General features: G+C 42.0%; 1 protein-coding gene across 2 annotated transcripts in view; it reads left to right on the top strand.

The window, feature by feature from the left end:
• SYTL4 (synaptotagmin like 4) overlaps nt 1–14,757 on the top strand; it is a 160,140-nt gene that overhangs the window by 125,276 nt on the left and 20,107 nt on the right. Inside the window, exons 19-20 of one of the 2 annotated variants that reach the window (XR_009598860.1) lie at nt 10,329–10,379; nt 10,724–10,781. The gene's annotated coding sequence lies outside the window, so the exon portion shown is untranslated. Of the gene's footprint in view, nt 1–5,616; nt 7,669–10,328; nt 10,380–10,723; nt 10,782–14,757 lie in introns of those variants that run through there. The other variant, XR_009598857.1, reaches the window with a different exon arrangement.

Raw genomic sequence — 14,757 nt, 5'->3', positions numbered from 1 at the left:
CAAGGATCAAACCCAGGCACCCTATACAGGGAGTGCACTCTTAACCAGTGGACCAGAAAGGAAGTCATGACACTTGAGACTTCCATGTCATGTTGAATAGAGCTGAAACACAGCAAACCAGCCCCACCATGTAAACTTACCACTGGCACTCCCCCAGGCTCTACACTGTGCCTCTCCAGATCTCAATTTTCTGATTTGCAGAAACCTGCAGTCTGGGTACTCTCAGGTTCCAACCTCCAGGCTTTTAGCTATGACCCTGGAATTTCTCACATTTCTCTGGCTTCACATGCCAGAGGCCTTCTGCTCTCTCTACACTCCCTTGAGAAGGACCTACACCTGAAGCATACTCTCTGGTGTGACTGGAGAATCACTACCCACAGAAAGAAATATAAAACAAGTTTATATATTGATTGATTGATGAAAATGTTGTGACCAGAGGCTCACAGGAGCCTAACCCTTTATTTCACCTAGGAGCAATATTTTAGTAGTCATTCATTACCTGTATTGACTTTATATAATATATATTGAACAGACACAAACACATTGCAGAGACTGACATTCCTTGGTCATCATCTGAAAGTACCATAGGATCACAGTGATGCTCAGGGCCTGTTCCCATTCCCATGCTCTTTGGGAAAATACATCCTTCCTGAAGGTCTCAGGTGTCTTAGGTGAGCACATCAGAAAGCTTTGGAAAGGCCAGCTCTGTGCATGGCTCAGGTTGTGTATTTGCCTATACTCATCCAGGACACCTGCAGGCTGAAAGCATGTGATTCATGAGGTAAATAATAGCTCCCAGAATGAATGTCTTTGAGAAGACAACTTTGAGGCCTAAGAATCTGAAATAATTTTGTTGGGTGAGGGCCAGAAGGTTCTCTCTGTGTCCTACCATTTGCCAGCCCTAAAAACAGAGGTATACAGGAGCAAGGGTGACATGGATGTGGCTACAAAATGCCAGTCCCAGCTCAGTGGGGAAATGTGACTTGTGCTGGAGAACACAGACTGGTTAGCTCAGCTCAGAAGAACGCTGAGGGTGAAAGATTACTTTTCCTGGGGCAGTCAGCTGCCGCTGGATGGATCCATACCAACATGGAGAGCTGTGTCCATGCTGATTCCCAGATGGGGCTCTTTAGGGGTTTGAAGTAATACTTCTTCCTGAGAGCTGCCTCCTGCCTGCTTCCTCTCCTCTCCACTTGCAAGAATGCCTGCCCTCTCTACCCCAGCCCCTTATCCTGCCTGGTGACACAGACCCGGGCTTTGTGCCCCATCCTCTGGATAAAAGCTGGGGAGGAGGAGGAGGTTGTGTCACTGTGTTCTTCTGGCTGACTCAGGAGAGAAGGGAGTGGGGGATATAATGTGTACCCTTAGGAATGTACATGTTTACATGCCAGAGAAGGCACAGCCCTGGAAAGGTAACAGCTGGGGTACTCTCTGCTGTTGTTCTCTGAGAAATAATATGGCATTTACTGATGACCAGTGACTTCTCTGTTTCAGCAAAAACTATGCCAATGAAAATGGTTCTGAAGGTTTTGAACAGGGTACTGACACCACATCGTATCCCTTGAGTCCATATATTGGCAGTAAGGTGATTCGACACACTTTTTTTTTAATGAATATTATTTTGCAGTGTTGTGTTATTTTCAAGTGCACAACATTGTGACTCAGTGTTACATAGTTAGACGTTCTCTTTTCATTTTCTTTTCCATTATGGTTTATCACAAGATACTGAATACAGTTCCCTGTGCTGTACAGTAAGACTTTGTTGTTTATCCATTCTGTGTATAATCTTTTGCATCTGCTATCCTAAACTCGCAATCCATTCCTCTCCTGCAACCTTCCTCCACCCCTGCCTTGGCAACCAGAAGTCTGTTCTCTGTGTCTGTAAACTGTTTTTGTTTCATAGATAAGTTTATTTGTAGACAGGTGAAGGGTTTTAAATGAATCTTCCTATATTTAATATTTGAATATTTAAAAAATTTATTTGGCTATGTTGGGTCTTAGTTTTGGCATCTGAGGTCTTCATTGCCACATGCAGGATCTTTTCATTTGTGGCATGCAGTATCTTTAGTTACAACACAAGGGATCTTCTTGTTGTAGTATGTAGGATCTTTTAGTTGTGGTATGAGGGATCTTTGTAGTGGCATGTAGAATCTCTGTTGCAGCACATGGGGTCTTTGGCATGTGGGATCTTTGTTGTTGCACATGGGATCATTCATTGTGGCATGTGGTATCTTTATTTGCAGCCCATGGGATCTTTTAGTTGCAGCCTGTGGGATCTTTGTTGTGCCATGCATGATCTTTAGTTGTGGCATGGGTGATCTTTTAGTTGTGGCATGTAGGATCTTTTTTGTAGTATGTAGGATCTTTAGTTCTGGCACATGGGATCCTTTAGTTGCTGTATGTATGATCTTTGTAGTGACATGCATGATCTTATAGTTTTAGTGTTAGGGATGTTTAGTTGTGGTCTGCGGAATCTTTAGTTGTGGCACGTGGAAACTTGTGACACTGGGATCTTTGAAGCATACAGGATCATTAGTTGTGGCATGGGAATCTTTATTTGTGGCCCATGGGATATTTTAGTTGCATTATGCAGTTTTTTTTGTTGCGGCACGTGGGATCTTTTAGTTGTGTCACATGGGTTCTTTGTTGAGGCTTGTGAAATCTTTATTGCAGCATATGGATCTTTGATGTGGCATGTGAGATCATTGTTACATGATGTGGGATAACTAGTTGTGACATATACAATCTTGATTTGCAGCCTGCGAGATCTTTTTGTTGTGGCATGTGGGATCTTTGTTGTGCCATGGGGGATCTTTTAGTTGTGGCATGCAGGATCTTTTGGTTGCGGCATGTAGGATATTTTTGACCTGTGGCATCCTTTTGTTGTGGTATGTAGGATCTTTATAGTGGCATACAGGAGCTTTTGGTTGTGGCATGTGGAATCTTTAGTTGTGACATGCAGGATCTTTTAGTTACAGCATGTGGGATCTTTCTTGTGGCATGTAGGATCTTGCATCATGTGGGACCTTTGCTTTGTGGGATCTTTGTGTCATGTGGGACCTTTATCTGTGGCATCTGGGATCTTTTCAGTTGTGGCATGTGGATCTTTTAGTTGTGGCATTTGAGATCTTTTAGTTGAGGTATGCAGGATCTTTGTTGCAAACATGGGATCATTGTTGCAGCATGCAGGATCATTTTTCTGTAGCATGTGGGATTCATTAGTTCTTGTATAATGGATATTTGTTGCAGCATGTGGAATCAGAGTTGCAGGATGCTGGATCTTTAGTTCTTTAGATGCAGCATGCAAGATCTTTTAGTTATGGCATGCAGGATCTTTGTTACAGCATGTGGGATCTCTGTTGCAGCATGCAGGATCTTTCTTATGGCCCATGGGATCAGTAGTTGTGACACATGGGATCTTTGTTGCGACCTGTGGAATCTTTGTTGTGCCATGGAGGATCTTTTAGTTGTGGCATACTGGATCTTTTAGTCATGGCATGTGGGATCTTTATTGCAGCATGTGTCATCTTTTGTTGCAGCATGGGGAATCTTTTAGTTGTGGCATGTGGGATCTTTACTTGCAGCATGCAGGATCTTTACTTTTGGTGTATGGGATATTTTTTCAAGGTATGCATGATCTTTGTTGTGACATGTGGCATGTTTCTTGTGGGATGTGGGATCCTTCATTGTGGCATGAGGGATCTTTCATTTGCAGTGTGTTGTTTCACTGTTGTGGTATGCAGGTTCCTTTAGTTGTGTCATGCAGGATGTTTGTTGTGGCACGTGGAATCTTTGGTGTGGGATCTTTGTTGCTGCAGGTGGGATCTTTGTTTCGGCATGTGAGATCATTAGTTGTGGCATGCAGTATCTTTATTTGCAACCTGTAAGATCTTTCAGTCGTGGCATGTGGGATCTTGTTGTGCCATGTAAGATCTTTTAGTTGAAGCATGCTGGATCTTTACCTGTGGCATGCTGGATATTTCATTGCGGTATGAGGGATGTTTTAGTTGCATCATGTGGGATGTTTGTTGCAGCACGTGGGATCTTTAGTTGCAGCATGGGGGATCTTTTAGTTTCAGAATGTGGAATCTTTGCTGTGGCATGTAGGATCTTTAGTTCTAGCATGCAGGGATCCTTTAGTTCTGGTATATGGGATCTTTGTAGTGACATGTAGGATCTTTTAGTCGTGGCACGTGGGTTCTTTAGTTGTGGCATCTGGGATCTTTAGTTTGGCATGTGGGGTCTTTGTTGTGGCATGTGGGATCTTTAGTTCTTTAGTTGCAGCATGTGGGTTTTTGGTCATGGCACGTGGAATCTTTTCATTGCACCATGTGAGATCTTTGTTGCAGAATGTAGGATCTTTAGTTGCAGCATGTAGGATCTTTATCTGGGGCATGTAGGATCTTTTTAGTTGCTGCCTGAGGGATCTTTTGTTTTGACACATGGGATATTTTAGTTGAGGTATGTGGGATCTTTGTTGCAGCATGTGGGATCTTTGTTGCAGTATGTGGAATCTTTAGTTGTTTAGATGTGGCATGCAAGATCATTTTAGTTGCAGCATGCAGGATCTTTTAGTTGTGGCACATGGAATGTGACACGTTGGATCTTTAGTTGGGATATGTGGAATTTTTGTTGTAGTATGTGTGATCTTTGTTGTGGCCTTGGGGTTCTTTAAGTTGGGGCATGCAAGTTCTTTTTTTAGTTGCGACATGAGGGATATTTCAGTTGAACCACGTGACATCTTTTAGTTGTAGCATGCAGGATATTTAGTTGTGGCATGTGGAATATTTAGGTATGGCATGCAGGATCTTTATTTGTGGCATGTGACCTTTAGTTGCAGCATGCAAACTCTTAATTGTAGCATTTGGAATCTAGTTTCCTGACAAGGAATCAAACCCAGGCACCTGTATAGGGAGTGCATTGGTAACCAGTGGACCACAAGGGAGGTCATGACACTTGAGACTCTTGTGTTAAGTTGAATAGACCTGAAACACATCAAACAGCCCCACCATGTAAACTAAACAGTAACACTCCCCCAGGCTCTACACTTTGCCTTTCCAGATCCCAACTTCCTGATTTGCAGAGACCAACAGTGGGGGGACTCCCAGGTTCCCAACCTCCAGGCTTCTTGCTCTGACCCTGACATTTCTCACATTTCTCTGGGTTCACATACCAGAGGCCTTCTGCTCTCTCTATACTCACTTGAGATGGATGCACATGAAGTACACACCCTGGTGTGACTGGAGGAGCACTACCTAAAGAAAATGGTGTGCAGACCATGGGTGCATTGCTGCTCAAGGTAGAATTTTCTGCTCCATCTGTCAGGCTCTATGGGGAAGGCACTTGAGCACACATTCACTGCACCCTGGCTTCTCACTCTATTGAGTTTGTTAAAAACTGAGCGCATGATCTGTCTTATCTACCTCACCTACCCCAACCAAGTTGCCCCTCTGCCCTCAAGTCTTCAACTCCTACTGGGTTTTATTGGTTCTACCTCCAGAAAACATCCCATCTCTGTACTTCTCTCTCCACTGATCATGAGTCACCCCCAGATTAGGCCTTGGTGATTTTCCTCCTGAACTACTGCAACAACATCCCAAGTTCTGTCTGTTGCAGAAACCAGTACTCAAGAAACCAAGCACTACACTCGGAGAGTTGGAGAACTCAGATTTGTTACACTGGTGGGCCCAGGGGAGTTAGCACTCCGAGCTCTGAGCTCCAAACAAAGAGGTTACAGGCTTTTTTATACACGGACATTGCACAATTAAGCAGGTTTGTGGGTTTCCAGGGGCTAGGTGATTGCAAAGAGCAGGATAAGGGTGAGTGAGACAAGCTCCAGTTCCTAGTATTGTGAGTCCCCACTTTCTGAGACCTACATGATCTATACTTTGCAAGGAGCAAGCTGGGTTACAGAGGCAGAAGGAGCAGGAGGTTATATAAAATTTTAACTTTTCCTCTTAATTCCCCCCTCTTGATGCGTCTATCACTTGTTGTAGAAATCATCATCTCATGTTTTGGTAGAACATTCAGAGCTCCCCATTGTTTAGGGGGCTATATTGAGCTATTACCATTTGTAACTTTATGGATTCAATCTGAGAGGTTATGAACTAGGTAACTACATTGAGAATACAAGGGCTAAACAAGAGCACCACAAAGAGCATGAAGAGAGGACCTAAAGGGAGAGGCCACTATGCCCAGCTCTAGATATTGTTCTAATTACCCCAGGAATTTACTAGTTTCTCTCTCCATTTTATAATTTGTTCCCTTAGCTGTTGGGCCATGTCCCTGACTGTTTCTGATTGGTTTACATAAAAGCAGCTTTCTTGATTTAAGAAGAGACAGAGTCCTCTCTTTTCAGCTGTCAGTAGGTCTAGCCCTCTCCCATTCTGTAAAACCACCTCAACCAGGGAGTCTAGTTGGTCCTGTAATGAAAAGTGCACCAATGATACCTATCAGGGATAGAGGCCAGGGTTGACAATGAAAATCCATTGATATTTTGATAGCTGGATCCTCAGCTTCCACTGTGCATTGACCAGCCAGCTGCCAGAGTGTGGCTGGAGCAAGGCTGAAGAATCCTCAAGCTTCTGCCGTGCATTGACTAGTCAGCTCCCAGAGTGACTAGAGCAGGGCTCAGTGTCCTTCATAGGTGAGGGCCATTTTCTTTGTAACTTGAACTTGAGGAGGTTTTGAGGTGACAACTGTTTTCCAGGTGTCTTCATCACAGAAAGCCACTGCCTTCTTGACTCTGGTGTGGTGGGTCCAAGGGATGATGCCTATAACTCTAACAGGTTGCCAGGATGACCGTGTGATGGCATGTTCAAACAAGCTGACGTGGTTCTTCCTTTTAATCTTTAACCCACATCTCATCTCCTGGCTGATAGGGATGAACCCAATTGCCCAAGGAATGGATGTCCTTTCTAAGGTTTCTCATGTGATATGGCAAAAGACTTTTCCAGGGCCTGGAGGTGTCAGGACATCTCCAGGTCAGCTAGTTGTTGGTGGTCTCCCTTGAACTTTTCTATTACTGGGGGTGGTCTCCTGTATAAGATCTCAATGGGAGAATAGCCTGAGGATCTCAGGGTGCATTTACAGAGGGAGAGGAGAGATAAGCCTTCCTCAGCGATCAAGGCAAAGAAATAGAGGAAAACAACAGAATGGGAAAGACTAGAGATCTCTTCAAGAAAATTAGAGATACCAAGGGAACATTTCATGCAAAAGTGGGCTCAGTAAAGGACAGAAATGGTATAAAGGACCCAACAGAAGCAGAAGATATTAAGAGGTGGCAAGAATACACAGAAGAACTATACAAAAAAGATCTTCATGACCCAGATAACCACAATGGTATGATCAATCACCTAGAGCCAGACATCCAGGAATGCAAAGTCTAGTGGGTCTTAGGAAGCATCACTACGAACAAAGCTAGTGGAGGTGATGGAATTGCAGTTGAGCTATTTCTGGTTAACCACTTGTAAAAGAATGAAACCAGATCAGTTTCTAACACCGCACACAAAAATAAACTCAAAATGGATTAAAGATCTAAATGTAAGACCAGAAACTATAAAACTCCTAGAGGAGAACATAGGCAGAACACTCTCTGACATAAATCACAGCAGGATCCTCTATGATCCACCTCCCAGAATTCTGGAAATAAAAGCAAAAATAAACAAATGGGATCTAATTAAAATTAAAAGCTTCTGCACAACAAAGGAAAATATAAGCAAGGTGAAAAGACAGCCTTCTGAATGGGAGAAAATAATAGCAAATGAAGCAACTGACAAACAACTAATCTCAAAAATATACAAGCAACTTATGCAGTTCAATTCCAGAAAAATAAATGACCCAATCAAAAAATGGACCAAAGAACTAAATAGACATTTCTCCAAAGAAGACATACGGATGGCTAACAAACACATGAAAAGATGCTCAACATCACTCATTATTAAAGAAATGCAAATCAAAACCACAATGAGGTACCACTTCACACCAGTCAGAATGTCTGTGATCCAAAAGTCAGCAAGCAATAAATGCTGGAGAGGGTGTGGAGAAAAGGGAACCCTCCTACACTGTTGGTGGGAATGCAAACTACTAAAGCCACTATGGAGAACAGTGTGGAGATATCTTTAAAAATTGCAAATAGAACTGCCTTATGACCCAGCAATCCCACTGCTGGGCATACACACCAAGGAAACCAGAATTGAAAGAGACACATGTACCACAATGTTCATCGCAGCACTGTTTATAATAGCCAGGACATGGAAACAACCTAGATGTCCATCAGCAGATGAATGGATAAGAAAGCTGTGGTACATATACACAATGGAGTATTACTCAGCCGTTAAAAAGAATACATTTGAATCAGTTCTGATGAGATGGATGAATCTGGAGCCGATTATACAGAGTGAAGTAAGCCAGAAAGAAAAACACCAATACAGTATACTAACACATATATATGGCATTTAGAAAGATGGCAATGATGACCCTGTATGCAAGATAGCAAAAAAGACACAGATGTGTATAACGGACTTTTGGACTCAGAGGGAGAGGGAGAGGGTGGGATGATTTGGGAGAATGGCATTGAAACATGTATACTATCATGTAAGAATCGAATCGCCAGTGTATGTCTGATGCAGGATACAGCATGCTTGGGGGTGGTGCACGAGGATGACCCAGAGAGATGTTGTGGGGAGGGAGGTGGAGGGGGTTCATGTTTGGGAACGCATGTACACCCGTGGTGGATTCATGTCAATGTATGGCAAAACCAATGCAGAATTGTAAAGTAAAATAAAGTAAAAAATAAAATAAAATCCTAAAAGATGATGTGGGGTAAGTGCTGCACTCAATATGCCAGCAAATTTGGAAAACTCAGCAGCGGCTGCAGGACTGGAAAAGGTCAGTTTTCATTCTAGTCCCAAAGAAAGGCAGTACCAAAGAAAGCTCAAACTACCACACAATTGCACTCATCTCACACGCTAGTAAAGTAATGCTCAAAATTCTCTAAGCCAAACGTCAACATTATGTGAACTGTGAACTCCCAGATGTTCAAGCTGGTTTTAGAAAAGGCAGAGGAACCAGAGATTAAACTGCCAACATTTGCTGGATCATTGAAAAAGCAAGAGAGTTCCAGAAAAACATCTATTTCTGCTTTATTGACTATGCCAAAGCCTTTGACTGTGTGGATCACAATAAACTGTGGAAAATTCTGAAAAAGACAGGAATACTAGACCACCTACCCTGCCTCTTGAGAAACCTGTATGCAGGTCAGGAAGCAACAGTTGGAACTGGAGATGGAACAACAGAATGTTTCCAGATAGGAAAAGGGGTAGGTCAAGGCTATTTATTGTCACCCTACTTATTTAACCTCACTGAGGGGATGGGCAATTGCCATCCATAATGTACAAGACACCTCCTAGTTCATTAAATTTGGTGGTGTAATTGAACTCAAAAAGGTGAACTAGTCCCAATTTGGTGAAAGAAAAACTCCTGATGCCCCAACCTTCCATGTTGGTAAAGGAGATCCAACATCTGGCAGGAATGTTTGGACTCTGTTGCCAACCTCCAATATTTGCTGGCCTCCTGCTATAGAGTCACTCTCAGGAGTTCCACTTTTCAGGGGGAACCTGAGCAACAATAGGCACTAGATAAACTAAAGAAGACTCGTTTCTGCTCTCCCACTAGTGCTCTGAGGGCAGGTCTTACTGGTAGAAGTTTGAGTCACGCAAAAATTCACTCTGGGAGCCACTGAACCAAATGCCCCTGGACTTTTGGCATAAGTAGTCGAAGACTCAGTCCAGTGGTATTTGCCAATGGAGAGACAACTTCTGGAGGTACACTGAGCCCTTATTGAAACTCAAGGCTCTACTGGATCAGAGTCAGTTAACCTATGGGTTGAGATCCCTATTTGGAGAAGGGCATGGCAACCCACTCCAGTATTCTGGCCTGGAGAATCCCATGGGCAGAGGAACCTGGCAGGTTACAGTCCATGGGTTCACAAAGAATTGGATGCGACTGAGCGACTGACACTTTTGAGATTCCTATTGTGCCCTGGGTGATAGCAGAAGCTCCTCGTATACCAGCAGAAGTCTGTATTAAAATGGTAATGTCTCTCCTGGATGGAGCTAAGTCTGGCCCTAGTAGAGTGTTGTAACTCCATGAGGGAATAGCCATGTTCCCTGCCTCTGAAGTTAATTTTCTACAACCTCCCAGCCTTCTTTTTATCAATGTTTAATTAATCCCATGTGTATAATACTGAACATCTTATATTTTTCATTTAATTTTTATGTTACATTGTTATTGAAATACTGTTGATTTACAGTGTTATGTTGTTTCAGATATACAGCAAAGTGACTCAGCTATATGTATGTGTATATATTCACCTCTATGTACGTGTGTGTATATTCTTTTTCAGATTTTTTTCCTTATAGATTATTACAAAATGTTGAGTATAATTCCCCATTCTATATGATAGGACCTTGTTGGTTATCTATTTATATATAGTAGTGTGTATATTTTAATCCCAAAATACTTTTTATTTTAGGGTTTTTTAATTCAGTGTTTCAAATTCCACTTTTGATTCTTTTTGTAAATGTATTTTTAAATGGAGGATAATTATTTTACAATGTTTTGCTTGTTTCTGTAATACCACAGTGTGAATCAGGCACAAGTATACATTTATTCCCTCTCTCTTGAGCCTCCCTCCTAACCTCTGCCTGTCCCACCACTCTAGGTTGTCACAGAGCTCCAAGCTGAGGTGCAGGAACCTAGAACCTGTTCTACAGAGTGAAGTAAGTAAGAAAGAGAAAAACAAACATCGTATATCAACACATGTATATGGAATCTAGGAAAATGGTGCTGATGAAGCTATTTGCAGGGCAGGAATAAACATGTAGACATAGAAAATGGACTTGTGGGCACAGGGGGGAAGGAGAGGGTGAGATGAATTGGGACAGTAGGATGGACATAGAAGGTAGATAGCTAGTGGAAAACTGCTGGATAGCACATGGAGCTCAGCTTGGTGCTCCTGGCCTTCTATAGAAGCCTTCCATTCAGTTTGTCCGTGCAAAGCACCAGCTCCTCCCAGTGTTATTAAGGGTTTAACAAAATAGCTTATATAGCCCTTGGGACTGCCATACAAATTACACAGGAAACCCAGTGTTCCCACATCAGTGTAAAGCCAAATAACAAGGGGCATTACAAGAAAACATTTCTTGGGTTTTTTACCTTTCCTATCACCCTCCTGTAGCAAGTATCGCGGAAAGTCATAATAGACTTTAAATCAAGGGCTAGTGAGAGAACCTGAAGGACAGTGGGCCTTCACCTGGTCAAACAGACTGTCCATGGTTTAGATTATATTAAATTCATGTCCCTATGGCATAACTCCACCATATTTAAGTTCACAACAAATGAGGAACCCACCCAGAGACCTTTCTATCTCTGCTGGTGTACATAGCCACACCAGAGACAACACAGTTTTTGGTTTGACAGACATGGAAACCCAGACACTGCTATGTGTAGAAAAGAAACATTTCCCTGGTACTTTCATCTTTCCTTTCTCCCTCATAAAAAATCCAGAGCTTAGCCATCTCCTTCTTGATCCTGATGAGAACCTGACACATACCAATGATTCTGAAAACATCGTTAGCCTGTTTTTATCATCATCCAGCATAACCAAAGCAAACTACCTACCACTTTCTAGATAAAGAGGTGACCTTATCCACCATCCATGTACTTTAGTCCACTGAAGGTACCGTGGAAGTCAAAAGGTGGACCTAAACATCTCTCTGACCAGGTAACACCATGTACACTTTACCCAGGGACAGTAGGGTCCCCTACTGCTGGTACAGGTGACCTTAAGCCCTACAGTGTTACCATGTCCCTTCTCACCTGAGAAGTTCCTACCCTTGTCAGTGTTGACTCCATGTGTATTGGTGGTTCTCCCAGGGCTAGTAATCTACACACTGCTATTGACAAGGTCTGTCTGGAGACCATACCACACGCACATAACAGAGAGTCTTACCACACAGGCCAGATTGGGGAAAATGGGAATCATGTTGTTGTCTATTCAGATTGGTCACCCTACTATCATGACCACAGATACCAACAATGAGGCTAGCAACTTTCTCCTGTCTCTTCTACTACTAGCAACACCCATTCTGTATAAGCCAGACTCTTTAGATACAGCTTATGATTCATAGATGCCTTGTAAACTGTCAGAGCTAACTTTGACCTCAGATCAGATGAGACCCACTGTGATTAAGTAGTGCCATTAACCACATGGAGCCACAGTCTCTTGAGTCTTATTTGAGCAATACCCAGAGATAGAATACACCCAGTATTACAGCCAGGATCCTTGTGATTGGTGCAGTCATATTGTTGCTGCTGCTGCTGCTAAGTCACTTCAGTCATGTCCTACTCTTTGTGACCTCATGGACAGCAATGCACCAGGCTCCTCTGTCCACAGGATTCTCCAGGCAAGAATACTGGAGTGGGTTACCATTTCCTTCTCTGGCAGTCATATTAAGAGTGTTGTAATGCAGAGCCATACTAACAAAGTCTATGGGATTACATTTAGATAAAATGGCTCAGATGGTTAAGAGTCTTCCTGCAATACAGGAGACCCAGGTCCAATCCCTGGTTCATGAAATTTCCTTGAGAAGGGAATGGTAACCCACTCCAGTATTCTTGCCTGGAAAATACCATGGGCAGAGGAGCCTGCTGAGTTCCATTCTATGGGATTGCAAAGAGTCAGACACAACTGATTGACTAACACTTTCACTTTTGCATAGCTCTTCCTAATCCCTGGCATAATGATTAATGTAAACCCTGCAAAATGTATACTTTTACAACTATTGGTTTCTTTTCTCATTTGTTATTTATAATGATTTTTTCCTCTAGTACCAGTCCCATTTATTGAAGCTTGCCCTGGAAAAAATTGCACTAAGTGACCAAAGACACTTTACACAAAAGAAAGTTTCACATAAGTGTACATAATAATATTCAGTCACACACACAAACCCATGTAGACCCTCATGAACAAGTGATAATGTAAGTGTATAAACAAGCTCCAACAAACATATTGACATATTCACTGAAATGAACTTGCTTACAAATTAATTCATGTACAAAGGCACACCCACATACACTCAAAACTTCACTTAAAATTTTGCATCATGCTCAATGCATGAACTTGCTTACATATTCAGTTGCATTAAGGAAAATAATTATCCTTTAATACCTTCACACAGACCAACTTGCTCATGCCTTGATTTTCACACATGAATGTGTTTACATGTATGCACATACTCACACACTCAGACATGAATGAACACAAAAATTCATGTATTCACAAATATAAGCTTTTACACTTGCACATGAACATGCTCAAAACTCAAATGTCTTCACTCTTTCATTGTCACATGTTCATGCTCACATGCAGAAACATACTCAGACATTCACTCACACATTATCATATTTAAACATGAACATTTCCAGACACACACACAGATGTGCTCACAAATAGGTCACTAATGACTGTAGACCCCCACTTTCACTCACATTCCCACATAAATATACACATTCTCATGAACTTACATACAGACACAATTATACACTCACGCACACACTCCCTACATCCACTCAAGATGTTCACATATTCTCACCTTTATTTTAAAAACCACATGCTAACACACAAATCACTCATGTGTGAACAAGTTCACCAACACAAACACTCACATATTTACATGGTCTGCATGTTCATAAACACACATGCATGTACATTTACACATTCACACACCAAAAACACTCATGCACATACATGGACATTATCACACATTCACATATAGACAGGATCATATTCACTCACGCTCTCACACAAACAAAAATACACGTTTGCTAACAGATGCACATAGACACCCTCACATTATCACTTCTACATAAGGAACACACATTTAGTGATACACAAACATAATCAGATTCATTCACAGAAAAGAACACATAACATTACCATGTGCCTACACAGAAGCATGCTTGCATATTCATTAACACATACATGTTCCTATTCACTTAAGCTGGCATTTCAATAATGCACACATAAATGTATGTATATGTATATGTGTGTGTGTACTGACATAGTGATTTGCACATAAACATGAACATGTAAACACAAACTGACCATGAACATGATCCCAAACTCACATTACATTCATTAAGAGTCATGTAAATGCATATTATCAACATACACACATGCATATACACTCATGTATTGACTCACAAACAGATGTACATTAACAAGCTGACATAAATGAACATGGTTATGCATTCACTCACAGGTCAATATGCTACCATCATGAACATGATTACAAATTCACTCGCATATGTGAATACACAGAAACAGACATTAACACACTGACATATGAATGGGCTCAATTCACTTTTACACACGGACATGCTCACATATATCCACAAGTTACACATTCACTCAAATGAACATGCTCACAGACTTATTCATAGACACATGGGGGTTCCCAGGTGGCACGATGGTAAAGAACCCACCTGCCAATGCAGGAGATAGAAGAGATGCTGGTTTGATCCCTGAGTTGGGACGATTTGTAGAAGGAAATGGGAACCCACTCTAGTACTCTTGTCTAGAAAATACTATGGACAGAGGAGCCTGGCAGGCTGCATTCTATGGAGTTGCAAGGAATCAGACCCAACCAAGGACTGAGCACACATACATAGATACATTGACGCATAGCCACATTC

The sequence above is a fragment of the Ovis aries genome, chromosome X (genome assembly GCF_016772045.2).
Source record: "Ovis aries strain OAR_USU_Benz2616 breed Rambouillet chromosome X, ARS-UI_Ramb_v3.0, whole genome shotgun sequence".
In the NCBI taxonomy this organism is placed as follows: Eukaryota; Metazoa; Chordata; class Mammalia; order Artiodactyla; family Bovidae; genus Ovis; species Ovis aries.
Note: the sequence above shows the minus strand (reverse complement) of the source record. Positions and strands in the feature narration are given on the sequence as shown.